Source organism: Aedes aegypti, chromosome 3, assembly GCF_002204515.2.
Source record: "Aedes aegypti strain LVP_AGWG chromosome 3, AaegL5.0 Primary Assembly, whole genome shotgun sequence".
NCBI classification, from domain to species: Eukaryota; Metazoa; Arthropoda; class Insecta; order Diptera; family Culicidae; genus Aedes; species Aedes aegypti.
The window spans coordinates 33,545,138-33,571,454 of NC_035109.1; the positions used below are offsets into that span (position 1 = coordinate 33,545,138).

Sequence of the window (26,317 nt, forward strand, 5' to 3'; positions counted from 1 at the left end):
AGAAGTAATCAAAACATTTGCAACTCTCCATTTTGTTTAAACAAGCTGGTTAAATTTTGGAGGACCAAAAATTATTTAGAAGTCCTCAAAAAGCTGTGGTTTGAAAACAGTTTCAATTTACAAACAGTTTTGGACAAACAGATACAGTTTATTGAAAAATACAGACCAAGAAAAGATTTTTAGCAAACTTAACAGAAAATTGTTGATGTTAACTTGTACCAGGTTTTTGATGTTTTAGAAACCATCAATTCACTTTCCTAATCAGAAAAACAACTTGTTTATTAAAAAAAAACCCTTGTAGAAACTATTTGGCACAGTAAAAATAACCTTTCAATTCTTACAGTGCTTTCATTCGAAATAATTTAAATAAGTAAGGTACCGCGGGGCAAGTGGGTAAATGGGGTAAGTGAAAACAATTGATATATTTCACTGAATATGTGAATTAACGTTTTAAACTCATGCGTAAACCTTTGAGGCCATTGAGAACATTACGATAGGTAAGAGATTTCTGAGATTTTTCAGCCATTATTGCATAATAGAGTGAAAAATTGTTAACCTGTCAACTGTTACTCCGTAACAAGTTGGCGGCGTACAATCTTATTTTAATATTTTTTGTGGAAAAAAGTTGCGGAAAATAATTTCCTGTACCACTTCTTAGTTGTCCTCTGTGACAGTTTCAAACTGCAATAAACAAAGTTTTAGAATTAATTCGACGTAGACTTAAAAATAATTAAATTTAAACACCGTCAATTTTCTTATCAGGTGGGGCAAGTGAAAAGTTTATCATTAGGGATTGAATTTGTGTTTTCTCTTTAGGTAGCTATAAGTATAAAAGGTTCGTAATTATCATAGAACAACAGAACGTGCTGATAATTCAAGAAACACTGTACTAAAAACGTTAAATGCTATTATCATGGCCAAATCATGGAACTTCTCTAAATAAAGGTTGCCAAAAATTACGATATTAATATGTTTACTTCGGACAGCCGATTAAATGGAAGAAGTTGATTGAAAAGTTCCAATATAAGAGTACGCACGGAAATCATGTGGAATGTCTGTGTAAAGCTAGTTCAAAACATAAAAAATGGGGTATAGGTGTATCCACATAAAAAAGGTTCTAAATACTTTATTGAAGGATTCCGTTTGATTTCTCCACACTCAATCTGTTCGGTAAAAATAACTGGGTTTTGGAACTACCGAAAAAGTCAGTAAACTAAAAATAAATGTCAGAAATCGAAAAACAGAGATTTTTCACTGAAATTTTGCAGAGAGCCTTCTTTTTATATCATATATCGATAAAAAATAAAACATGGTGAAATTTGCTTTTCAATTACGCGTGGCGACAGTTTTCATTTTACTGACTTTTTCGGTAGTTCCAAAACCCAGTAAAATTTTACCGACCCCAGTAATTTAATCTAAGTGTGTCCCGAAGAGTTATCCGACGTCATATCCGACTGTCTCAAAAACAAATAACGAGCGGTGGAAATTCTACAGAGCAGAAATGCAATTGTCCTATAATGTAAGAACTAACATTGGAAACGTTGCAGTTATAATGTTGTCGAATCATTTCAACTAACATAACTGAACAGAAGAAAATTGAAGTGAAAAGAATAACATTTTCTTTGTTTACATGTTACTTATGTTATTGTTCATTGGGAAGGCTTAACAAGTGTTAAAGCTAATAGAAATCGTGAATATAACTTTTAGTTTTTGAATTTATTGTATTTTTCGAAGAATGTAGACCTCGTCATTTATTAACCCCTCTACCGGCAGCTTCCTTTTTTCACCACAAAACAATATTCAAATCGCGATAACTTTTTTGTTTCTTGATATTTTTGCACCATTTCTTCACAATTTCTCAAAAAAAACTCTTCTATTTTTGGATGCTGTGTTGGTACTAATCATTGGTCTTATGGTTTTGAAGATAATCCGGTATTCCGTGGGAGACCGACATTTCCCATTCAAAATTTCTTTGGACGTTATTTTATTTTTAGTCAATTTATCAAAAAAATAAAATGCGGACTATACAGTCAGGTAATAAGGAGCTTCTCTGAAAAAAATCATTCAAATCGGTTAATTGTCTTCGAGAAACCCAAAAATTACAATATGATGTTTTTGAAATTTTGAAGATCTTGGCACGGCCGTAGTGGTACCAAATACAGAAAAGCTCATTATTCAAAAACGGTTGCACAGATTTATTTTATTTTTCGTAATAGACTCGTCAAATTTAGTTTCGAAAATGAATAACCGAACATGAGAAAATAATTATAGCTTTAAATATTCCCCCCAAGGAGTTTTGGAATATCTCCGGATACCAATGACCAAAACCGATACAGATTATTAAAAAAAAGTTTTCTGAGAACTTGTGAAAAAATGGTGCAAATATATTGAGAAACAAAAATGTTATGGCGATTGGAATATTTCTTTAATGTAAAAAATTAAGGCTGCTGGTAAAGGGGTTAATTCATCAATGATTTCGCCATGTATTCATACTGGATCTCACAAACAATTTGTTATGAAAAACAGTCAGAAATCTACAGAAAATCACAAGAAATCTCGTCAGGGACCTTATAAGGACTGTAGATTAATAAAGCTAGTAATCCAAACAAGGCATCACCAAAAATCAGTATAAGCGTCTCTAGGAATCCACCAATTAGGAATCCCTTATGAAACCCAGGAAAGCCCAGGATTCCAGTAAGAAACCACTCAGATCTCATAAGAAATTTCACAAAAAGAAGAACAATTCAGTTTTTACCAACTGGATTTTTTTTAAGAATTTCATGAAAAATAATATCTTCTAGAGAATTCACTAAACTTAACCCTCATGGAATCCTCTAATTATAAGCCTCGATTTCCGTTAGAATTCTTGCTATTATCAAGAATATGCCATAAATCTTAATGGAAATTCATTAAGCATCATACCAACACCCTTGCCAGAAATCTTTACATATCTTTATAGAAACGTTTTCATGGATCCGATTATATCCCATAAGATTTTTTATGAATCTGCTCAATATCTTCAACCAGAAATTCACATTTTTTTGCCCAGATATCTACCGAAAACCAATAATTTTTTTTACATGATTTTACCAAAAAACTAACTATATCAACTCACCATTAAGTCAGTTATGATACAAATTGTTAAGCAGTCATGTTCCCCTTACACAAATATTTCTAGTTTCGCCCTTAGTGGTTTTCCCGGTGTGTTCTACAATTTCCCGGGTATTTTCCGTATTATTCCAGGTCATTTGGAATTCCCGGGGTTTTCCCGCTTTTCCAGGATTTCCCGGATGGATGGACACCCTGGATATAGATTTTCTTTGGCTATCTTTGATAGATTTAAAAAAAAATGTATTTAGAGATGCACATTTGGGTTAATAACAAGTTGTCTGATGTCTCTTAGATTTGTCACTCCTCCAGCAATGCTCTGAGGAATTCTTCCAAGAATTCTCCTAAGAGCATCTTAAAGAAATCAAACAAAATTTTAATGAATTATCGAAGAAATTCTCTCAACCCAACATAAATGTCTGCTTCCTACAAATTATCTGTCTCTAAAGAAAAAGTCGACACTTCTAGTGTCGAACCATTCGATAATAATAACAAAAGCATGAAACGAGCTCACCAGTTGATATTCCATCCTCGACTGTTCAACAAGAAGTTGCTCAGCAAAACGCTAACATAAAACCAAATTTCCACTTCGACGATGTAAAATAAAACCAACCCGCTTGCTTGGAATTTACTAAGCGCACTATCGGCAAAACCTTTTAGTAAGTCCAAAACAAAAGTAAACAGATGAATGAAGCTGTATGATTTGCTCTATAGCATGAACCGCTGATGATGACCGAGTAGGTAGTAGGTCGAAACGTTCGGTAAAGGCTACGATTTCAAGTTACCTAATTTCACCGAAAAAAAGCCGATGAAATCATCAATAACATTATAAAAGCGGCATTGATCCTGATAGGGAACCAGATTCTATTCTTGGCACTTTTCATTCACTTTGGTAGGGTTTTTTTTAAATCTACTGAGCTCATATTTGGTCACAATATCCATCATATTGAAGAGCTTCTTATTGCAAAGTTTCATTCAATTTGACCGAGAAAAACCCCCATGCCGAAGTGAATCATGGAAGCGCCCCAGTAGCTCTACACCCTATAACAAGAATTTCAAAATAAATACTTGGGTAATTATCAGAGGAAAAAAGTGTTCTCTAGAAGAATCTCCAGAATGTCTGAAGAATTTCCTGAGTTTATTAAATTGACCTACCTATAATAAAGCTCCTGAAGTAACACTTGGACACTAATTCACTATATTTTCCATATTTTGAATTCTGAGGATGTTTTGAGATGGTAAAGTGGTGATCTAACGCAAAGCTAAAATGCGTAGATGACGCTCTTCTAGAATAGGGATTAGTGCATCTTAATTAACATTTCTAGTGATAACTTTGGAAGAAAAAAACACCACAATCATTTATCTCGCAAGATTTTTGCAATTTAAGGCACAGGAAACCGTAAATATTAATTTCAATTTAAAAAAACCTTTGCAACATAACCTCACTTTTGATCGCCAATAGTTTACTCTACTATGGATGACAGCGTTTTCTCGCCCAAAAAATTAATCAATGTAAATATACAGTGAGAGGCAAAATAAAGTGCCCACCTTACCAGTTTTCGAATTTCTCTCATTGATTTGGTTCAAATTAAAGTTAACACACCTAAATCTTTTGTGATATTTTATTTTTGATGTTCTTTTAAAGTTGCACTTACGAAATTTTGATTAAAAAAAGAATTTTACTTAAAGAAAAAGAAAATCAATTTGTATTGAAAAAAAAGTAGTGACAAAAATAAGTGCCCACTTCCTTCTTGGCCCCAGAAAAGATGATTTAAGAAAAATAAAAAGCAATTTAATAGTTAATGTGTCCTCCTTTGGCCTTAAGGACTTGCTGGAGGCTCTTCGGCATGCTTTTCACCAGGTTTTGTAGGTGTTGTGGATCTAGTTCTTCCCAGGCGCGCTCCAAGGCTTCAAAATAATTATTTTTGTTGGTAACACCAGTTTTTTCAACCCTAGCATCGAGAATCGCCCACAAATTCTCGATGGGGTTGAGGTCTGGGCTTTGTGGAGGCCATTCCAGCGGTTTAATCCGACAAGACCGGAAGAAAGACTTGGTCTTCTTTCCAGTATGCTTCGGGTCGTTGTTCTAGAGAAATATGAATTTCTCTTCAAGGCCCGTCTGGATCAGCGAAACCTCCAGATTTTCCAGCAAGATGTTAATGTAGGAATCTGCCGTCATTATTCCGTCGATTTTCACGACGCTTCCTACTCCACTCCATGAAAAACACCCCCAGACCATCACATTTCATCACATCACACTTCCATGCGTCACCGTTCCTTGGATGTGGCGCTCCTGAAGCTCGAGCTGTCTAACCGAGAGCGGCGGGCTCGTGTGTGATGCAGAGCACCACATCCAAGGAACGGTGAAGCATGGAGGAGGAAATGTGATGGTCTGGGGGTGTTTTTCATGGAGTGGAGTAGAAAACCTCGTGAAAATCGACGGAATAATGATGGCAGATTCCTACATTAACATCTTGCTGGAAAATCTGGAGGTTTCGCTGATCCAGACGGGCCTTGAAGAGAAATTCATATTTCTCTAGAACAACGACCCGAAGCATACTGGAAAGAAGACCAAGTCTTTTTTCCGGTCTTGTCGGATTAAACCGCTGGAATGGCCTCCACAAAGCCCAGACCTCAACCCCATCGAGAATTTGTGGGCGATTCTCGATGCCAGGGTTGAAAAAACTGGTGTTACCAACAAAAATAATTATTTTGAAGCCTTGGAGCGCGCCTGGGAAGAACTAGATCCACAACACCTACAAAACCTGGTGAAAAGCATGCCGAAGAGCCTCCAGCAAGTCCTTAAGGACAAAGGAGGACACATTAACTATTAAATTGCTTTTTATTTTTCTTAAATCATCTTTTCTGGGGCCAAGAAGGAAGTGGGCACTTATTTTTGTCACTACTTTTTTTTCAATACAAATTGATTTTCTTTTTCTTTAAGTAAAATTCTTTTTTTAATCAAAATTTCGTAAGTGCAACTTTAAAAGAACATCAAAAATAAAATATCACAAAAGATTTAGGTGTGTTAACTTTAATTTGAACCAAATCAATGAGAGAAATTCGAAAACTGGTAAGGTGGGCACTTTATTTTGCCTCTCACTGTAATGTGATAATTAACTACTGTATTGCTGAGTTGTTTTTGCAGACAATAAACGTCGTTAACATTGCAGCCAATAAACTTGTTTGATGTTGTAGTATGGTAGTGCTAGATTTTATTTCCTGACCTCTAGCAAAATTCCCTGACTTTCTAGATCAAAAATTGAATTTCTTGATATTCCCTGACTTTTCAGGTTTTCCCAGGTAGTCGACGCCCTGTTAGATAATGCGGATAAAATTGATAGTGCCGGACCCACAGCATACTAAACGAAACAAAATAATTACTGTTCAGTCAAGTAAAACAAATGCAAAAGTAAATTGTATTACTATGACACTCACTTCATGTCACAACTATTTTCGTGTAGATTGAGAATATTTGAGCCTTTATGAATTTTAATATGAATAATTGTTGGGATTTTAGCATTTTTGAAACGCTGTTTGAACAATCATTATTTGATCAAAAAGTTCGGCACTCGTCCTTGACAGCACAGATATAGTAGACTGTGAATTCGGCTTAATCTCTTAGCGAAACACTTTTTTTGGCACTATATTTGTATTCAAATTTAGAAATTCTTATATAACGCTAAACGCCTAGAGGTATACACTCTAGTTCAACATATCGTTTTTGCTCCACATCGTTCATTCGATTTTAGATCGAATTCTGAGTGTCCTCCCATTTGAGATCATTTGGATGAATTGATTGTGATTGTGGATTTCCATGCGTTAAACCATTACCAGCGTAAAATGACATTTTTGCGTGTCTCGAGGATCAAATTATGTGTCTCTAGTAGGTTTGGGATTGTTCAATCTGATGCCGTTCTCAGAAATGTTCCAGCACGTCACAATTTCTAGCTACAGGTCGCCTAAATTGTATAGAATACTGGTTTCCTTGATGTTTACATAACATTTTAAGTATGATTTATCAAACTTTTAGTGATTTGATCCACCAAACATACAGAATAGGGCTAACTTTCATTTCAGACATACACTGGTCCCACAGTTATGAATCATTTAAGGCTCTGCTTAAATTTGAAAAATTACGGAGAGAAAAATAAACAATATTTTTTGATGAAATCATTGCCGAATGGTAAAGTGAGATATAAACTTGTAGTTCATGCACAATGTTGTCATTAAAATTGTTGAAAACATTTGAAATTTTCACTTATTTGAACATTGTCTAAAACCACAATTTATGAATCGGTAAAAAAGTTGTCCGCAAATATGAATCAATGTGAACACGATTTATGAATCAGTTGTTTACTATCAACTATTTTGCAATTAAATGCTGTATAGTTCATATGTTTATTAAAACACTGCCTCGGACAACGTTAATTATGTGCGGGGGTGAACCGGAACCAAGTTTTTCAAGAATCTGCATGACATTCCTTGATTTTAAATTTTGCTTCTGAATGGGCCTAGACAACATTGTGGATGAATATGCTTCTGGAGCATGTTATTTGGAGGATGATGGCAGGTACAGGCCCGGATTTAGGAGGGTGCCAAGGGGGCAAATGATTTACCATAATTTTAGCGTTAGCGTTAGCGTAGTTTTACCATAATTTTGACTCAAATATACATAATTTAAAAACAATGATATTTACCCCGATCCCTAAATCATTGGCCGAGATTAATAAAATATCGATTTTACTCAATCCTGGAAGTTGCTTGTTAACCGAGAGTGAAGCTCCTGTGCTTTTCTAAAAACAATTGCTCCTTGTTCGCAAAGAATATCTGATATTTTTTTCTAACAATAAAGGTAGAAAATGAGATGAGATAACGACTGTTGTTCAAGTTTATTGTATGGAAATATTTGCAGCAAAATTGAATAAAATATATTAATATAATCTTTGCAATTGTTATCCATATCACCATAGGGTCTTGATTTAAACTAGAACATTTTTAATTTTGGACTTGATTGTGAGAATGATGTGGGTATAATGGAAAATTGAGTTCTTCAGATATTATATTTTAATAATACTAAACTGTCATACAATGAGCGTTTCCCGCTCATTTTGTACCATGGGTCCCTGTCGAGAGATCTGACCCGGGCCCTCCGATGCGTAAATCCGGAACTGGGCAGGTAATGTAATTAGACAATCATTAGATCTACATGAACTAGTAAATGCTTGGCTATTCGATTGCCTTTACTGCACTGATAAAAATCCACACGTTTGATCTGTGTGTTTAAAATTATGGATTGATTCATGAACGTCCATATCGATTTGCTGTGATTTTCTTGCAAATTTCGTGTGTGTTACACAATAAATTCCTTTGTTTTGCTTCATGGATTGATGCATCATCCGATAACAGGGATTTTTGTCCACATAAGTTCCCGAAGATTTTCCTTCAGATTCGTATGCGTCAACCTATGGACGCATAGATCATTACCCAACACGGATTCTGTATGGTTTGCTTATGGTTAGCTTGTGTCATGATTATCATGTGCAAGTTGGTTAATTCATCGATTTGCGCAATTAGTTTGTGATGATGAAATCTATGAGCTTTGCTATCGATTTCCATGTTCAAAACTTCTAAATTGTTTGTGATCAACCTATAGCGAACTAAATTGCGGTTAGACCTTGTGTCGAACGACAGTAATCATCATGCTTCCAAAGAAAAGAAGCAAATTTTGAAGCTGGAAGTGTTAGATGGAAATTTATGTATTCGATTTTTCTTTTATTAGTAAAGTTGTTTGCTATAAGAGGATTCTACCTTTCTATAAAAACATGGAACATAATTATTTAGAAAAGAAATCGGATTCCACTAACAGATTTTCCTGGTTTTCAATTTCGAATCAAATGGAATATGCTAATCCCGGGCTTCCCAAATCATGGATTTGCGGTTTGCCTGCTAGTTGCTGGCTCACTCGTTTAAAAAAATCAAGTGAGCTTGCGACAAGCAGAGGAGCCTTGAATCCATATTTTGGGGAGCAAGAGTTCTTTTACCAAATTTCTTCTTTCCTCATTGCGCAAATTCATAAGTAAAACACACGACCTTGTCTTGTATTTTTCGCAGTGTGAGGAAACCAATATTATATGGTAACACATTACGCACGTGAAAAAATCGGTTACATGACCTCTGATTTTTTTTTTCAAAGTATGAATACTTTTTACTTCGTGAAAAAAATCGTAGTTTATGATCGGTCCCAAACCACTTTTGCTCTCCCGTAACAAAATTTTACATTGGAAATTATTTGAAACTCAAAATCATTTTAATAAATACTAAGTACTAGTAGTTTGAACACTGATTCATAAATTGTGACTGGTGTGTATATTTCCCACAATTTATTAATCAAGTATTTTACTCAAAAATCTTATCCAAATCCGTATAAACACGCTTTTATCTCTCATAGCTATGTTTATTGAATCTGTAAATAATGTCTGGGGCTCAATCTCCCACAAAAAATCTTTGATACAAACTTTAAAACGTCGTTTCTAGCTAGGCGTCAATAGGCACACGGCTTACAAAGTTGGCCATAGAGTAAAGTGGGGCAAAAGTTCGAGTTGGGTAAGAGTTTCTTTTTAAGATTTCTAGCTCAATTCAAAACAAATCTTATAAATGTCATGGTGGTTCGAATGCTATTCAAGTAAGAGACTTTAAATCCAAATATCATAAAAATCGATTGAGATTTGGAAAAGTTATGGCTATTTGTAGTTTTTCGACGTGAATATTGTAATTTTTGATCAAACTTTCGTTGCATGGAACCAATTGAAGATAGAATCTTTTTCAATATTTTATGTAAGGGCGTTTCTAGGCCTATCATAAGGTTGCTTTGAGGAATACGAATAAATGCTTGAAAACAATTTTTGGCCCATAGTGGGGCAAAAGTTCGAATCAGCGGGGCAAAAGTTCGACCCATGTATAAAATCACGGAAAAATTTGCAAATTTCCTAAAATCCACATATTATCTTCAAATTTAGCTAAATTTGTATGATCGTGTGAAAACTGCCACCAAAATTTTACATATCCACTTAGTTTTGCGAGAAACTGCTATTTTTGAGAATATTACAATTAACCCGGTTTTGGGCAATTTTTTGATGAACATTTAGTGTGTATTTTTCGTCAAACTTATGTTTACGGCTGGTGTAAAGTATGTCTGTCATAAAAGGATCGATATTTTGTGTTTTAGCCAGCGAACTTTTGCCCCATACTAGATTCGAACTCTTGCCCCACCGGTGGGGCAAAAGTTCGAATAAGACAATCAATTTTGAAACTGTTATAACTTAAAATGGGTAAATATTTTGACACAAGTTTGTTCAGCAAAATTATAGCCAATATGTTGAAGGTTCACTGTATGGTATTTGTTTTGTTTTAACTGCTATTGTTTTCCTGGAAACTTTGATTATACCACTAAGGTCGAACTTTTGCCCCACCTTACTCTATATACAGCCCAAATAGCTATAAAAAGAATTTAGTAGTATTGTTAGTTCATACCACGATCAAGAGCTTTTTTACTTAGATAAAAATCCTTGAAATGGCTGAACACTATGTGTTGCTTGTCAGTAAAAATGATTCTGTGATGTTTTGTGATAAGTTTGATAATAATTTTGTCTTTTGAAATCAGCTGATTCATAAATTGTGGGTGATTCAACTGCGTGGGGTGACTGTAATTAGGTTGAAATTACATGATTAAATTTAGATAACATCGATTTTTTCAACATGCTTGCTGTCTCCATACAAAATTCGTAGTTTTTCTTATATGGCAAAATACAATACTTTGCTAAACAACCAAAACATAACTTTTGAGTATCGAGAACATTATGAACATTGTTGATAAGTATTGTGATATACATTAATTTAGCATTCTGTGCCAAATTAAGAAAACAAATTGCCACACAAGCTTACAAACTTGTATGCAAATTAGCTTCGTGTTCCGCAGTTTTATCAAAGACACCCCGAAACCCGAAATTGAGTTTCGATTATTTGAAAAAATATATTTTTATGCGCTCTTTCAACTGCAATGCACAACTAAAATAGCAGTATGGTTAAAAAATATATAAAATAAAAACCTAAACAAAATTCAGAACTAATCAGATTTTTTTTCCTCAAAACTATCAAAGTTACCCCGTTTCACGGTACTATATCATGCTAGTGCATTTGTATAAGTTAATCGAAACCAAAACAAACATAGCGAGTCGAGCAGTTTTTTTTATGCAAACTGCTTTTTAGCGTCTCGCTTGACTGTGACCGACCACTCCGTCCGTCCGTAACTCGCTGGCTGGTGCTCACATCCAGATCAGACAGAGCCGAAATGATAAAATACCTACCTTGTGTAGGGAACGAAACTATACCAAAAAGTCTTTGTTGCGTTTTTGTTCACCGAACAGCAGCGAGGAGGCGTACGACCAGCTGTTTCGAGGATAATTTGAATAATGTGACTCATTCATGCTAAAGCTACTATACTTCAAAATTATAAAAATCTTGTAAGAGTTAAAAATATTTCAACGAAATGTTCGATTCAGGTGTCATAAGGCCTATTTGTTTGATAGTAAAAACGCGCGGAAAGATATGGTACTTTCATAATTTGTAAAAAAAAAGAGAATTTAATTAATTTATGAATAACTTTGTTATTTCGAAAGACAACGTGATCAAAGACGTGATGATATATTCAGCAACTTGGTAAGAAACAGAAAAAATTATGAAAAACAAACGAAATCAACAAAATAAAATGGATCAATGCACGAGTTCACTAATTTGACGTTTGAGCGGTGCCGAATTCACGGGTTTTCATGGTCACATAAATAACACGGCACTGCTAGAACGTCAATTAGTGAACTCGTGCATTGATCCATAGAGTGCCAAGGCTAGTTGCACGTTAACTTTTAGACATTTGTCAAAAGAAAATATAAAAAGAGAATTTAAGTTTTATGAAAAATAAATTCAAATAATTTAGAAGTAACGAAAAGTAAGTAAGCAGTTACGTAAAATGAAAAAAACATAAAAGGGAATTCAACCTACAATGACACCACGATCATGGATAAAGTAACAATTCCAAAAAGTTTGAAATAATTTCGAAATAACCCAACAACACAAAAACAAAATCTCCTTGGGTTGGTCTTCACAGCAGAACCAAAGCAGCAGAAACATGTTATTCGACGAAATTTCATACCGTTCCCGCACTCGTTTCGTCGTCATTGCTCGCTAGGTAGGTGAGTATTGAATGAGGAAAGAAAACCGTCTCTGCCTTTTTCTCGGGGGTCTGTTTGCTGCCTGCCTGTGTATGTGGTTCGTATTTTTATTGCTGGCTCATCATCAACAAAATATACGGACGAGTCGGATACCCGACCGAACCGAACCGTGAGCAGTCAGTCAGTAAGTAGGATAGTGGATATAGAATGCATTAGGGCAGGGTTTCTCGAACGACGGCGCAAATGACTGGTGATCCGTCGATTTATTCAGTAATTCATTTATTGATTATTTTGTGGACTTCATAAGAAATTTATCCAAGAATTCAATTCAAGAAATTAACCTAGAAAATCGAAGAATCATTTTCAAAATTTCCTCCAAATAATCTTTTAGAAACTTTTCGAGAGAGTTCTATAGGAATTTGTGATTCTTCTATTGACTTCCCTAAGATTCCGTCCAAGATTTCCGTTTAGGACATCATAGAGGATCGAACCAATAATTTCTCCTGAGATGCATCCGCTGATTTCTTATAATGTCCTCCAAAATGGTTGTTCAGGATTTCTTCAAGATGTCAACCAGGAATTTCTCTTTAGTGATGACTCCAGAGATTCCTCCTAAAATACATTCAGCAATTCATCCAGAAATTATTTAGGAAATTTTCCCAAGCAAGTCCTCAAAAATTTTATCCAGGAATTCTTCCAGGGATGCCTCCTAGGAATAGTCAAGCACAGTGAATCAATTGTCACCCAACATGCAGCAACAGAGACATTGTCACCTCCTATTCTTGTTGCAACAATTTTATTCCGCAACATGAGTTTATCATCGCTTGAACGGAATATGACAAAGATCGATCACCACGTGCGCAGTGATTTTCTGGGCTTCGCATTGCAATTTTCTAGAACTTTCTCCGTGTTGGTAAACATTGACACATTATCAAACAGCATCCATAAAACAAATTTGGTTTTGTGTTTAAAATTACTGATTAATCGCGAGTTAAAAAGGTTGTAACAATGTTGCGCTCTGTGATTGTCATGACAATTTTGCTTTTTATTGTGTCCTTATCCGCAACAGTTGCAACAAACGGTTGTGAGCGAGCTTGCTTTGTTGTTTGTTTTTCATCTATTTTGATGACAATTTGATTCACTGGTCAAGCATTTTTTGATCGCTTGAGTAATTTAGCATGAGCATGAGCATAGATGACCAGAGATTTATTTAATGAGAGCTCAAATTTTAAAAGTCTATAACGGCGCCGGCCACGTCCTTACGGTCATCGGGGAAGGGAAGGGATCTTTACAACTGTCATGGAAAGGATGTGGTGATAAGGTAAAAATCTGGCAGTCACCAATGGTTGGTGATGCGATCCATGATATAATCATACCTAATCGGATTTGCGATATAATTCGATAATCGTATTGTACGCCGAACAAGTGTTCATAACTCGCCCAATCAAGATCAAGCGAAGCGATGAATAGATCAAGCGTTACTAACGATCCGCGGCGCTTTTCCATTTCACTACTCGATCGACGCGCGACATGTTTGATCCTGTCCTCATCGCCCGCCCCCGCAGGAGCAGGCGTCACAGTCGAAGGATCAAACATAACTCTTTTTGATCGCTTGAGTAATTTCTGAAAAATCGAAGTCGATCCTAAAAGAAATCCGAAAGTTATCTCTGACTCTGGTGAAACTTCTGAAAAAATCCTGCAAGGGTCTCTGAGTGAGCTCCTGGACTCTTGGAGAAGTCTTGGATATTACAGATGGAATAATTATTGTAAAAATATTCTGCCGAATCCGTGGATAATATAGCGCCAGATTTTTTGAAAACACATTTTAAAACACCGGACAAAATCGGAAACAAATTGTGTTGGAATTGTAAGAGGAACTATTGCTGAATATGTTGGAGATTCTAAGAAATTTTGATTTCTTTTATTCAAAATTTGCTGCAAAAATACTTGAGAAACATATGAAATAAGATTTAGAAAGAAATACTCTAAATATTCATAGAGAAAATTTGGGAGGAACTTCGTGAGTTTTCCAATAAGTACACGCAACCCGAGCCTGTAAGATTTCATTACAATTCTGCATGGTTCTAATACAGAAATTGTATTAGATCGTTGCATATACAGAAATTGTAATGGTCGACAATACAAGGCATTGTATAACAAAGAACATGGAAAGAAGCGAAAGAAATCGGAAAAATACGCTTGTGTTCGCGCCGAGTTCGAGATGCATGAGAAACAGGTTGGCTGCGTCATTACGCAGCCATGAGGCGTGATGAGTTTAAATTATTACAAAAAGATTTTGTCGGCACGGTAGGGAATCGAACCGGCAGTCGTTGTCTACTCATCCATCATATGACGCGCCATCCATCACGGCTATATCAGTCTCTTAACGAGACCCTGTTTGAAGACAATTATAAACAACACCCGGCTGCTGTTGGCGAAACCGGAGAGTGGAAGTAACTACAGTCAGGTCTCCAATTAAACACACGGTTGAGGAGCGTGATAAATATCTGCGTTATATATGGGATTTCATCTTCGGCAATATTCACAGAATATCTGATATGTATTAGAAGATAGATAAGTACTGTCTTTGGCGATGTTTTAGTACACGATACGACCTACCTTGAAGAGTTGAGGATTATCCTTTTAGCTGAGAACTTGACCAGTAAGAGTGCTGCTTCTAAATAGATTAATGTGAACCTTACAGAAGAAGTATTTTATTTAAGGTGACCAGACGTCCCGCGTTTCGCGGGACAACGCAATTTTCAACATGACATTACTGCGTCAAAACTAATTGTTTGACTAAACTGAGAAATGAGATCATGATTTAGACCAATAATGTTTGTAGAATACACATCCAACACGAATAATGTTTAATTGGAAACGAGATCTGACAGGGTGTCCCGCGTTTCGCGGGACATATGTGGTCGCTTTAATTTTATTCTTTTTCCTGGTGTGACATCCCAACTGTGAGAGTGCCTGCTTTTCAGCTTAATGTTCTTTTGAGCACTTTTACAATTATTAACTAAGAGCTGTCCTCGCCATTTGACCATTTTTGTATGTCCATATCGGTGGCATGTACGAAGATACTTCATGCCTTTGCAAGTCGAGAAAATTTCCAACCCGAAAAGATCATCGACCGGTGGGATTTGCACCCACGACCCTCAGCTTAGTCTTGCTGAATAGCTGCGCGTTTACCGCTACGGCTACCTGGGCTCCCACAAATATGTAACATATGATTTCCTTTGGGGTTGTCCATTAAGTATGTAATACAATTTTTCTGATTTTCAAACATAATAAAAATCAAAAGGCGGAAATACCAAAATGCGGAAATTACCTAGGCCAAAAATACCATAATAGGTAGAAAAAAACAAATGGCTAAAATTTTCATTAAACAGGAACCCCTACAAGGCAGAAAATCATGGGGGTGTAGAAGGGTTACAGAAAAGTGAGTAATCAATTCTGACTCCACTGACACCCCTACAAGAATCTTACATGCCTCTCCTTAAAATAGTTAACTAAACTCGATTTTAAGAAGGGGCTAGAGGGATTACTGAAAAGTGTGTTATGAGTTCTAACCACATTGGATGCTCAGACTAGAATACAGCATGTTCCTTTGAAAAACACCGAACACAGGCTTTTAACTCAATTCGACGAGATCTCAGAATAAGTGGTGTTTGTTTGCTAATATACAGAAAATATTTTACTGAAAGCCAGCTGACAAAAGTTATATTGCTGAAATGCAGTTTGAAAAATTGCCGAGGGCACGGAATTCCATAACCAAACTTAGTGAGTATAGATATTATATGTTACAATGTTCATATAAAATCATATATAAGGCCATGTTCCAGGGGCCCAGATAGCCGTAGCGGTAAACGCGCAGCTACTCAGCATGACCATGCTGAGGGTCGTGGGTTCGAATCCCACTGGTCAAGGATCTTTTCGTAAAGGAAATTTTCTCGATTCCCAGGGCATAGAGTATCTTCGTACCTGCCACACGATATACACATGCAAAAATGGTCAATTGGCATAGAAAGCTCTCAGTTAATAACTGTGGAAGTGCTCATAAGAACACTAAGCTGAGAAGCAGGCTTTGTCCCAGTTGGGACGTAACGCCAGAAAGAAGAAGAAGAAGGCCATGTTCTCAACTTAAAGGATGATCTTCATTCTTAAAGTTAGAACGTACTGATTATTGAAACTGTGCTATCTTTCAAGTTCGCGTTTTAAAAATGCGTTCAATAGGAGACGCGACTGATTCGAAAAAAGGAGCTAAGTTATTTTTAGATATGGATTCGTCCGTTCCACGCTGTAAGGGAATGGTGTAAATCGTTCAAATACGATGAGCTACCGGCGGACACAATACAATTCTTGTACAGTTCTTATGCAGAGTAGTAGGTATGACCTTGCATCTTTTGTAAGAAACCGTGGGGTAAGCGGGGTAAGTGAAAATAATATGAATGATTTTACTGCATCTTTTGTAAGGAACCGTGGGGTAAGTGAGGTAAGTGAAAATAATATGAATATTCTACTGAATATGTGAATTAACGTTTTAAAATCATGAGTAGACCTTTGAGGCCATTCATATCATTACGATGGGTAAGTGATACCTGAGATTGTTTAACCGTTATTGCATAATAGACCGAAAGATTGTCAACCTGTCAACTATTATTCCGTAACAGTTTTAAACAGAAATAAAAAGTTTTAGAATTAATTTGACGTTGAACTAAAAATAACTAGATTGACACACCGCCAATTTTCTAATCACGTGGGGCAAGTGAAAAGTTTATCATTAGAGATTAAATTTGTGTTTGCTTTTTAGGCTATAAGTAAACAAAGTTTGCAATTATTGTGGAAAAAAGTACGTGCTGATTAAAGAAACACCTTACTCAAAGCCTTAAAAGCTTTAAGAAATCATGGAACTTCTCTAAATGTGGTTGCCAAACATTACGATATTAATTTGTCTACTTCGGACAGCCAATTGAAAGGAAAGTGCTGATTGAAAAGATCCAATATAAGAACACATGGAAATCCCGTAAAGCTATTTCAAAACATAAAAATGGGTTATAGGTCTGTCAACTTAAAAAATGGTTCTGAGTACTTTATTTAATGAATCAGTTCCAAGAAAGAAGAAACGATTTCTTCTAAAGATTTATCCGAAGTTATCTCTAACTTACGTTTAAACAAATAACAGATTAATAATAAATCTACAGAGCAGGAATGCAATTGCTGTCTCATGATGTAAGATTCAACATTGAAATTTGTGTAGTTGTATTGTTGTCGAATCACTTAAACGAACATATTAAACAGAAGAAAACCTAACTGACAAGAATAACATTACATAACATGTTATTAACATGTTATAATTGTTATTGTTCATTTGGGAATCCTTAACAAATGCTTAAATTGATAGAAATCGTATATTTAACTATTAGTATTTTAATTTATTGTTCAAAACGCTAAACTTTTAAATTTCTTCACTTGTGAGACAAGCGAAAAGGATAGATACATTTTTCAAAACTTTGGCTGTTTTTTTTTTCAATTTTACATAAAAATCAATTGAGCATACCGCTTAGGCGGCATCCATTTATTACGTAACGCGAAAATTGAATATTTTTGCACCCAACCCCCCACCCCCCGTAACGCTTTTTGTATGAAAATTTTTGATTTCCTGTATGAGCCGTAACGCTTGAGCCTACAAGCCACCCCCTTCCCATAGAGCGTTACGTAATTTGGCGGAAGTAAAGTTAAAAAATATACACGACTTCATTTATTTCAATTTAAAGTCTTTAGAATTTGAAGAATCTCAACTATACACCTTCCATTACCCACTTGCGTATGCATGTTCCTTTCTTTCTTTCGTTGATGACATTACGTCCCCACTGGGACATAGCCAACTTCTTAGCTTAGCGGTCATGTGGGCACTTTCACAGTTATTAACTGAGAGCTTTTTTGCCAAAGTTGCCCATTTCGCATTCGTATATCGTATGGCAAGGTAGGGCAAAATGGCCAAAAATGCCACTTTAAGGATTTGTGTCGTTTTCTCCTAATGGGATCCACATTTTAACGCCATTCGAAGTCCTAACAGTAACTTTACAATATTTGCTAGCTACCATCATGAAAACATTTCCCAAATTTGAGTTTTTTAACGGGTTTAAATCGTGTAGAAAAGTTGGTTGAAAAATGGGGGTGGTTCAAAATGACCAAATGGATGGGGTAGAATGCCATTTAGTATGGAGAACTACTAGTTAGCAACCATGTTTCTCCATGAGTTTGCTCTGTGGTATGGAAACGCTTATTCCTTTATAAAATCATCGGAAAACCTTAATGTTTAGGCAAAAAAGGGAAAAATATTGAATTTCACCGGAAAATTTAGGAAAAATCTATAAGTTTATGTCGAAGGGTTGTGGCGGCAACTCTTAGCTAAACATATTTTACCTTCGTTTGGTAAAGAATACAAATTGAAACGATCTAGGAATGATTTAATGACGTGGGCCATTTTACCCCATCAGTGCGTCTTGGACCATGTACCCCTACGGTGATACTCTATGCCGAGGAAATTTCTATTACGAAAACATCCTAGACCGACCGAGAATCCATCCCACATACCATCAACTTGGCTTTAATTGGTAGCTGCGGACTTTATCACTTGGCTAAGGAAGGTCCCATACATATATATTTTTTTTTTTTTTTTTTTTGTATGGTATTCAGTTGGAGCTGCCTGACAGCTTAACTTGTCAAGGCTGAACCCTCGGTCTGGCTTTTGCCAAGTTTCCCCTCTACCAGGACCAATACTCAGACGGACTAGGCAATGGCGCCCACATGAACACTGTTTTTTTATTAGTATTGTGACGTGGTAGTTTTTGAAAAGTGCCCATATTCCCTTGCTTCTGAGAAAAGGAAGCATTGTGAAAATCAGCAGCTCCATCAGAATTTGTTTGAAATAGTTGTGTAGTAGTGTCATTACTAATACTGTCTAGTCGAAATGGTTTTGAATAATTTGTCATTCAAGTGCTATACTGATTACTCCTGTCTTTTACGTAAGATTAGAGTCTTAAATGTCAAGTGTCGTCAAGTCTTAACAAAATTAGGCTGTTTAGTAGTAGTTCTAGTTAATTTCATTTTTTGTTGTTAAAAGTATTTATTGGTCATTACGTTCATATATCCTTGAAGAAAAAAGTCGCTTTCCTTGTCTGCTCAACAATTTTTCGAAACTAGCAAGTGTACCCTAATAATCGATCTCAGCGTCTTACTTTCCATAGTCATTTTTATAGTGAATATTGAAGAGTAAATATACCTTAGGCTTCTGTTACAGTCTCCTACAAGATTCACTTTTCGGTGGCAAATGCAATGCTTCACAACGCCTACTTTCTACTTGTAAATTTTGCGAAAATGAAGCTGGAATTAGATTGTTTATACCGCTATTACAAAAGAGGTATTTCTTATTATGGCAATGTAAAAACCATATTAAAATAAGATTGTCGCCACTTATTTCTACTCAGTGAATCTACTAGTCATTTTCCTAAGTTCCTATGTATTCCCTACGTCGTATATGATAACGATGTATCTAACTAGCTAATAGTAAAAGTGGCTACGGATCATTCTGGTTAGCAAAAGGCAAACTGAACGTCACCAATAGTATTAATGTCCACTTCGAATAGATTAATTATTTGAAATGGGCATCAATTCTATCAATGACGCAGAATGTCCGTTGGATCACATCCGAGATATTATTGCGTCTATGCCATATGAATTATGACGCGGCTTTAAGCAAAAAGTGCCAAAATGTGATACCACCACTACAGGTTACGCCTTTGGTTTCCATCATATGGGCTAATGGATTATGCCCTCCCATCGCGGCAAGGTCGCATAACCAAGGGGAGGGTAGGAAGGTCCCATACATATATATTATAGTTATATAAATTATGTTGGAAACACTGGCCAAGTTCTCAATTGAAAGGATGATCATTAACTCTTTAAGGTAGATTTAAGGAGTACTGAAACTCCGTCGAAGACAGCATTGAGCTATCTCTTAGCACATACGAGATATTCAATAATATCTCAAAAAATGAATTCTCATAAGTTCTAATGTTCGCGCAGTAGTAGTGCGCCTAATTGGAGACCCGACTGTACTCGCATGTCAACTGGACACGAAAGAACGAAAGCATACTGTGGAGCTGATGTATCACATAATGCTATCCCACTTCGTCCAAAGGAGAATCGAAGTTATTTTTCGACATGACTGCGTGCGTTTAAGTTTAAAGGGGGATGTTTGCATGTGTTGGATAAAATGAAGTAAAATGTTATAATACAATGAGCTGCTGGTAGGCACAATACAATTATTGTATTGTTCTTATGCAGAGATTGTATTAGGTAGGACCTTGCAATTTTTGCAAGAGATTTTTATTTTGCGTGTACCCTGGAGAAATTTTGAATTTTTAAGCAATTCCCGGGAGAAACCGTGGATGATTTTCTGAGTTGTAAGAATTACTGGAAATATCAGCGTAGGAATTCCTGGAGGACTTCTTGTAAGGTTTTCTGAAAAAAAAACCTAAACGAATTTCTTTAGAAACTCAGGAAAGAAACTTGAACAACTCCTGCAGGAAATTTTGGAAGATCTCCTGGAGTAACATCTAGCTAAATAAGTGAAAGCATTGTTGAAACAATCTCTAAAGGAAATACTGAGAGGCTCTGGTAAAGTTTTTTAGGGTAATTACAGTGGACAATTTTTTGAGGTAGTAGCGTTGAAGTGCTTAACGATCTCTTGGAGCAAATTCTGGAGAAGGCATTATTTGAGGGGTTCCAGAAGAAATTTCTGGATAAGTTACTAAAAAAATTCGGAACCTTTTAAATGAGGAATCTGAGAATAAATTTCCGAAAAATCTGTGTAAGAGTTTCTAAGGTAAGGTAATCCCTGTAAGGGTTCTCTAAGAGAGCCCCTACAATTTTACACCAAGATTGATTGTAAATAATGTGACGTTAGAGACCATTTTGATTAAAGATTTTAGGGGCCTACCATTAAAAATAGAGACTTTTTGAAGACTTGCATTAAAATAGTAACCGATTCTCTAAAAAGAGATCTGATACCAGTTATGTGAATGCATGTACATGGTGACATTGACTCAATGACGAAAACAAGACCAACAATTGAAAAGGCCCCAAGTCCAAAATGTAAACAAATCGGTTTTTCGATGATTTTAGTGTACAAGAGCCTATTTTTACTGAAACATACAATAGTCATTCAAAAATATGCATGAAAGTTGAAAAAAAATAACATTTTTCTAAAAGGCCCCATCTCATTTTCCTCTAGCCAGGATATTTATCGCACATGCGGCCTGTTCCTAAAAAGGCCTCATGTTTATACTTGACTGAAACCGAGTTGAGGCCTGTTAAACAAATATCAAAATTGCAATGTTGATTACGAAAGACGTTTTAAATTCACTAAGTATATGTAAGTTATGCTACGGAGCAACTACGCTTTGTATTATTTTACACAGCTCTTATCTCAACGACGAACATTATCAAATTTTCCGTCGGGTTCCTGTAGACTTATGTATTTTGTATCATACTACCTGTGTCAGCCTGTCTGTACTTCTCAGCTTTTCAACAAAAACACGATTTGATTACAATTGCATGAAAAATAACGCTTAATTGCAAAATTATTTCAATGTACAATATTTCCATACAATTTCTTGACGAAAAACTCGCGTAGCTCATACATTATGTTCATGGATGACGAAGGATAAAATAAATCACATTTAATCGACCACACGAATCTTCTCTTACTGTAGAGATATCCAGGTAGGGGGAGATCCCCCAGTACCGGACACTTAAGCCACTAAATTCATAATTCGAAAAATATTGATTTTATGGGCTCGTGTAACCCATTTATGATAAATATTATCATTTTTATAGTTTACAAAAATAAAATTGAAAAAATAAATATGAATTTTGACAATGCATTTTGATGATGTATTTTAGTAGCAAATTGATCGATCTTGAAAGGTGGCACCAATACCGGACACGATCTGGAAATGCCTCGAATTCTGCAAATTTGAACATTTATTTTTGTAAACTATAAAAATGATAATATTTATCATAAATGGGTTACACGAGCCCATAAAATCAATATTTTTCGAATTATGAATTTAGTGGCTTAAGTGTCCGGTACTGGGGGATCTCCCCCTACCTTACTTCACCACTTAACACTGTTCTATACTTCAATTTTCTTATTTCTTCATTGATTTTGATTGATTTCCAAAAGGCTTCAGATGTGAGATGGTGAAAATATAAGCCACAACCAGGCTTGGGAACTGTGATCACAATTTGCCACAGTTCATCGATTCTGCCAGTCAACCAAAACACAAAGCAGCAGCAGCATCAATACCATCAGGTGTTGCGCTGCCAACGGTTCACACACTGCTTGACTGTTTTTGTCTCTCCACTATGACCGTTTTCGGGCAGCCATCTCGAGGTGAATGATTGAAAAAAATGTTAAATAACTCAATCGCTAATATTTCGCTTGAGTTCTCAATTGATTGAAATCTATTAGCGCTAATAGCAAGAGCACAATCATTCCGTTGCGATACATATAAACAAGTTCAATTTCATGCTGCCTTTATCGAGCAAAAATGCAAAACCCCAAAAACCGGAGAAATCGCTTCACCACTGTGCTCGAGTCATTTCGCATTCGGGTTTGAAAAAACGTTAGGAAGAAGAAGATTACAGTTTTGAAGAGCCGTTACATTTTTTTGTTTTGAACGGTCATGGTTTGCTTTGGATTTTGATGGTCGTGTAGAAAACTGTGAATGTCGAGGTGGTAAATGTTTGCGACAGTACATTTCCCATCCCTGGCCACAACTAGAAGGTCTCATCAGCGTCGGCCGGCGTCTATGGGCACACATCAAAAGGGCTTTTCGTGAAGTGAAAGCCTCATTTCCTTTAACTCATTTTTTTAGTAGCATTTTTGGCAAAAATGATAATAATGAATATTCATTGTTGTAAATCAATTTGTTTAACGACTTTCTTGACGATAAAATAACATACAATGCTAAAATGTGTAATATAAATTTGATTCATTGTTTGACAAATGGCTTTTCAATTGTTGGTCTTGAAAATAAAAACTGCTATTAACTGTTACGCGAGAGATATTATTCATCAACTTTATGATGATAAGAAAAACATCTTCTACCTTCCTGGGGTAGCGGAATTTGGGAGAAGTGCGCCAACTCAAGCAAAATGTCCTCTAACTTTGTCTAAAGCTTATCAATACCACCAATTGATCATGATGTTAGTTTCTATCGCCTCATGTACCATTTGGGCTTATTCACAAATTTCATAACGCTGAAGGGGGTGGGTGGGTGCCCTCATGTTATTACGGCTCATACAAAAATTTGTAAATTATTCATACAAAAAGTGTTATGAAGGGGTGGGCGGGTGTCCAAAATGGCCATTTTCAGCGTTATGAAATATATGAATAAACCCTTTAAGAATAGTTTAAAACATATTTTAAGATTAACTGTCATGAGGAGATGCTTTATAACTGGTCTACCCAACCTTTTTGAACCGCGGGCCAAATCTCAGCAACAAAATTTGATGGCAGACCATTTTTTGTAGCCCACAAATAATTCCATTTCCATGAAATTGAGCAAAAGTCAGTCAATAAAATATATATATTTTTTTTTCGAGAAATTTAAATAGGATCCTTGCTGCTGAGCACATTACCGAGAATTATGTGAGAATTTTTGAGAATCTTTCCATGATATTAGAATGGAGTTCAAGAATTTGAGAATCTAGTGACCGATATGAGAATGAGGTTCTAGATTTTATAAGAGAACTACTCAGAAATTTGTCAGAATCCTACCTGTCCTTGGAAATAGTGCTCAGGACTCTAAAAAAATCAAGACTAAATTTTTGTGCAAATGCTGCCCAAGCATTTGCGAGACATTTGCCTATGGTAAAATTATATTGTGCATTTATGTGTGATTTATTTTCAAATCATGTCCAGTCTGAGAAGTTTCTGTCTACTATTTTAAATGAATCATGGTTCGAATCCTATCAAAATCTCACTTAGGATTATGTGAATTCCCTGCTCGTAATTTTGCAAGAATTTTCTTCTAGACTCAATGTTTATTCTATTAAGGATACTGCTAAAGATTCTATAAGAATCCTGCTCAACACTCGAAAGAATCATGCCCAAGGTTTCAATGTCAATGATTCTGTGAGAATCATGCCCAAGAATTGGTGAGAATTCCTCATATTATTTAAGATACTTTTGTCCAGGGTTTTACATAAATCCTTCCCAGAGCAGTGTGAAGTAAACGCTCAGAATTTTGTAAGAAATCAGTGAGATTTTGTGATCAATTGGTCCTACAACTTTTTCAGTTTATTTTTTCTATCAAGTAGTGAAAAATGGGCTTACACGATTCGAACTTGAACTTCCAATTAAATTTTTAGGATGAACAGTTTTAACAGTTAGGGTTGAAGTACTAATTATGGCAAAAGTGGGAACAAAAAGAGATTTTTTTATTGTTCCACTAGAACATTAAGGCTAATATTCTTAAGAATGATAAAACTATTTGTTTTTGATGATAATAGGACCTTGATAAGAAAATTCGTGCAAAGAAAAAAAATATCAATTGATAATCTGGCCTCACACATGTCACCTTCTTAGCAGTTTGCTACAGGACACCTGTTACGAAATTTACATTTGAACAAATTTAGATGGTGAGCTGATATAAAATCTATCGTTTCAAGTTGGAAATCGTGTTATTTACACTATGGTGATAATTGGTACAAAGAATGAAAGAGGATTAAAGGACTAAACTCAAGCTAATTTTTTATGATGAATAGCTTTAATGGTTAATTAAATTCTGAACTCAAACTTATTTCAAAATTTGAAGTTCTACACTTTAATGGAAATGTTTGGACTTGGTATGCTTTAATTTCAAGTTAGTAGAACAATTGACGAGCCAGCTGTGAGAAGAATCATCAAATGAATACGCGGGCTATACGGTTTATCACATGTGGAAATCTTTACCAGTCAATTCAAACAACTGAAATTGTTATTTTTGGATCTATTCCATCCAAAATATGAAATACCGGTGATTGAGACAGATTTGTATAGTATTACACTAGATCAGCACTAAATAACGGTTGGGTGCAAAAATGTCAGCTATTCCCGTTCTACGCTTCAGAAACCACTACTGATGCCTCTTGCTTCTCTTTGGCATACTTCCCTACCTTCAGCATGGCTTCACTTTGTAGCCGCGGACTCTAACCACCAGGCTAAGGAAAGCCTGGTGCCTCATTCTGGTTTATTATATTATGCTTTTGTTCACGTTTTTTACATTTTAACTTTAAAGTTTATTTCGATATTTTTCGTTTACCAAGTAGGTGACACATGCATCAATAATAAGTATAGATTTAAACCAAGCTTCATAAATTTGCTTAGAAATGAGCTAAACACTTGGTTACCTAGGCTTGTAGGGATCAGGGATTGAATCCTGAGAAAATTGAGAGAATCTCTCACGTATCGCTCTCTGTAACTATCATAACATGCTGCACATTATGAGAGACTGTTTATCGTATACTGCTACAACTTTGATCAGATTGGGGGGATAGTAGTGCATGATAAAACCCCTCTAAACATGCTCCAAGCCTGGGGGACACTATTGATATTGGAAGTTCGTGGATTGTTTATCGTGCCAGTAAAGAAAAACCCCTATCCCCAACGGTAAACAAGCGAGAACAATGGATTTTATCATCGCTCTCTCTTTATGGCTCTCGCTCGCTGCTTCCATTTATCAGACTTGTTACACCTTGCGATACAATGACGATCGTGGACCGCAACAGATCCCGAGCAGAAGAAAATAACTACTGAATACCAAATTGACGTATTCCATACCAGATAATTTCCAATACTTACAACCTCAATGAGGTATGAATAAGCCCTGCATAAGAGGTAAAATACCTCAAATAATATCTCA

The 26,317-nt window shown here is 35.8% G+C and overlaps 1 protein-coding gene across 2 annotated transcripts in view; it reads right to left on the reverse strand.

Moving 5' to 3' along the window:
- LOC5567375 (PH-interacting protein) overlaps positions 1-26,317 on the reverse strand; it is an 88,317-nt gene that overhangs the window by 44,504 nt on the left and 17,496 nt on the right. The gene's annotated exons all lie outside the window — the stretch shown is intronic.